This window comes from Bos taurus, chromosome 12 (assembly GCF_002263795.3).
Source record: "Bos taurus isolate L1 Dominette 01449 registration number 42190680 breed Hereford chromosome 12, ARS-UCD2.0, whole genome shotgun sequence".
In the NCBI taxonomy this organism is placed as follows: domain Eukaryota; kingdom Metazoa; phylum Chordata; class Mammalia; order Artiodactyla; family Bovidae; genus Bos; species Bos taurus.
Window position 1 is genome coordinate 77,297,542 of NC_037339.1, and position 3,786 is coordinate 77,301,327.

The 3,786-nt window shown below is 43.1% G+C and overlaps 1 non-coding gene across 1 annotated transcript; it reads right to left on the reverse strand.

The window, feature by feature from the left end:
- Positions 1 to 202: 202 nt before the first annotated feature.
- MIR2892 (microRNA mir-2892) lies at positions 203 to 307 on the reverse strand. The gene has a single exon (NR_036359.2). It is a non-coding gene; the product is annotated as a microRNA mir-2892 (primary transcript).
- Positions 308 to 3,786: the final 3,479 nt, after the last annotated feature.

Below are 3,786 nucleotides of genomic sequence, written 5' to 3' on the forward strand. Positions count from 1 at the left end.
CTGGCTTAAACCAGGGGTGTTGTGCTCCATGAACTGCTGAGCTAGCCGTGATCAAAATGATTTCATACTATGTACTGAGCACGGTGGCAGGCTCTGTGGAGAATATAAAGATAAGCAGGGTGCTGAGTCTGCCTGTCACAATCTTATGGTTTAATAAGAAGTGTAAGCTACTCCCACCCCGACCCGCCTCCAACCCGGGGTGGGGCGGGGCGGGGCGGACTGTCCCCAGAGCGCCCCTGGCGGGTCGCACCGTCGGACCGGGGCGGGGGGGGGGGGGGGGGGGGGGGGGTCGCGCCTCCGTCGCCACGAAGCGAGCGCACGGGGTCCGCGGCGAAAAAAAATTGTAAAAATCTTTAAAAAAAAAAAAAAAAGAAGAAGAAGTGTAAGCTACAGAAAACGTCTCCCTGCTGCTGGGCCATCCACTGACCCCTACCCCCCAGCCCCAGCCCCTTGGGTAGGAGCTCCGGGGTCACCACACTCATGGGAAGTGAGTTAATGTATGCCAGGCACTGTGCGGATGCTTTGAAAATGTAATCTTATTTTATATTTTTAAAAAGACTTTTTATTTAATTTTTTGGCTACATGCGGGATTTCTCTGGTTGCAGTTCCTACTTCGAGTTTCTCTGTCTTTGTTATGGTGCACGGGCTTCTCGTTGAGGTAGATTTCTCTTGTTGCAGAGTAGGGGCTCAGGGCACGCGGGCTTCAGTAGTTCTGGCTCATGGGCTTAGTCGTTCTGGGCAAGTGGAATCATCCCGGACAAAGGATCGAACTTGTATTCCCTACATTGGCAGATGCATTCTTGTCCACTGTACCACAAGGGAAGTCCCCTATCAGTATGTTTTATCAGATGGCACTTGGAAGAGCAGAATATCGAGGGAGATTTTTATTTTTTTAACCTCTCCACACAGCATGCGGAATTTTAATTCCCCTACCATCGATGGACCTGTGCCCCCTCGCATTGGAAACGCAGAGTCTTAACCACTGGACTGCCAGGGAAGTCCTGAGAATTTTATTTTTAACACATAAAAGATTTGAATTTGTTTGTATGCTGAGAAGTAAGAACCAGAAGAGAGGGAGAGGCTGAAGATGAAGGAGAAAAAATAAATAATATGGATCATGGTCTCTTAAAACTAAGAAAAAATTTAACGCAGAGACAGGTTGGAATAGATACTTGTTTTCCCACTGAACTAAAAAGAATTTAATGATGCTAAATAACATGAACTTCGCATTCGTGCACTGTCTACTTTTCTGAAACATCTTATATTTTGACCTGTTCACCCACACATTAACCAGTTAGCAGTCTATCTGCTCTCTCTTAAATTAACTGCCTCCTGTCTTTATTTCTCCTGAGTGTTCCTCTTTTCAAGAGACTCACAATCATTTCTATTTTTAGAATTCCCTGATTTCTGTAAGAGTTGTGAGAACTTTTGTAGGTCAATCAATATTTGCCTGGTGTAGAATTTTTTTTTTTTTTTGGTATTTTTATATGGATAAAAAAATGCTTTCAAAAGAATGCCAAAGGGTTTCATTTGCTTAATCTTAAAGCATCATATTTTTAACAAAGCATCATATTTACATGATATTTCTATACATTTTCATTTTTAATGTGCATTTTCAACATTAGGTCAGATCAGATCAGATCAGTCGCTCAGTCGTGTCCGACTCTTTGCGACCCCATGAATCGCAGCACGCCAGGCCTCCCTGTCCACCACCAACTCCCGGAGTTCACTGAGACTCACGTCCATCGAGTCAGTGATGCCATCCAGCCAGGTCATCCTCTGTCGTCCCCTTCTCCTCCTGCCCCCAATCCCTCCCAGCATCAGAGTCTTTTCCAATGAGTCAACTCTTCGAAGGAGGTGGCCAAAGTACTGGAGTTTCAGCCTCAGCATCATTCCTTCCAAAGAAATCCCAGGGCTGATCTCCTTCAGAATGGACTGGTTGGATCTCCTTGCAGTCCAAGGGACTCTCAAGAGTCTTCTCCAACACCACAGTTCAAAAGCATCAATTCTTTGGAGCTCAGCCTTCTTCACGGTCCAACTCTCACATCCACACATGACCACAGGAAAAACCATAGCCTTGACTAGACGGACCTTTGTTGGCAAAGTAATGTCTCTGCTTTTGAATATGCTATCTAGGTTGGTCATAACTTTCCTTCCAAGGAGTAAGCGTCTTTTAATTTCATGGCTGCAGTCGCCACCTGTAGTGATTTTGGAGCCCAGAAAAATAAAGTCTGACACTGTTTCCACTGTTTCTCCATCTATTTCCCATGAAGTGGTGGGACCGGATGCCATGATCTTCATTTTCTGAATGTTGGGCTTTAAGCCAACTTTTTCACTCTCCACTTTCACTTTCATCAAGAGGCTTTTTAGTTCCTCTTCATTTTTTGCCATAAGGGTGGTGTCATCTGCATATCTGAGGTTATTGATATTTCTCCCGGCAATCTTGATTCCAGCTTGTGTTTCTTCCAGTCCAGCGTTTCTCATGATGTACTCTGCATATAAGTTAAATAAACAGGCTGACAATATACAGCCTTGATGAGCTCCTTTTCCTATTTGGAACCAGTCTGTTGTTCCATGTCCAGTTCTAACTGTTGCTTCCTGACCTGCATACAGATTTCTCAAGAGGCAGATCAGGTGGTCTGGTATTCCCATCTCTTTCAGAATTTTCCACAGTTTATTGTGATCCACACAGTCAAAGGCTTTGGCATAGTCAATAAAGCAGAAATAGATTAAGCCACAGAGCTTGTGTACCCTATGAGGTTATATTTGAACCTAAACTTTAAATTGTAAAATAATTGGTGAAAGCAGTGTGATATTAGAGGAGGAAATAAATAGCTAACCTAGACAGCTTGCTCTGTGCCCACAGCATCCTAGGCATGTTGTATATATTAACTCAAATAGCCCACCAAGCTTCTCTGTCCATAGGATTTTCCAGGCAAGAATACTGGAGTGGGTTGTCATGCCCTCCTTCAAGGGATCTTCTTGACCCAGGGATCAAATCTTTGTCTCTTAATGTCTCCTGCATTGGCAGGTGGGTTGTTTAATGTTGGTACCACCTGGGAAACCCTAATGTATAACCTATTTACTGTATAAGGTAGATCAACTCTTACTACCCCTCTGCTGATAGATGTGGGCCTTGAGACACAGCAGAGTTATATAACAGCTGGACTTGGCAGAGCTGGGAGGTGAGGTCAGACAGCCTGGCCAGGAACAGGTCAAGATTTATCTGTTCACTCTCTTGCCCCCACATGGCCAAGAATTTCAAAACCTGCATCTTTATTTCCTCAGCCTTTGCTGTCTTCCTGCATCTTATCCTCTTCTCTTCATCTCAGCTGTCTTACCTTAAATCTCTATTTAAAATAAATATTATGCTAACATAACAGTGAACAATAATAACAGTTCACTGACAACTTACCATGTTTCAGCATGTGTCATGCTTTCATGGATTATTTTATATGAACCTAATATCCACCTGGAGTTTGCTATTATTACTGATTTTACAGATGTATGGGCCAAATGAGTTGATGTATACATCATGCCTAGGACAGTACGGACACAGAGAATTATCTCCACCAGATATAACACATATATAAAACATTCGGATATAACTTTGCTGAGTTTGAGCTAAAATTGGTTAATGTCATTCAGGACAGTAAAATTGTAACCTTTTGACCAGACAGAAACAACTTGCATCACCAGTGGAGTGGTCTACAGATTAGATGCAAGGTCTACAGATTAACATGTAAATTCACAGTGATGGAACTCTTACCTAATAGTAAGTAGAAA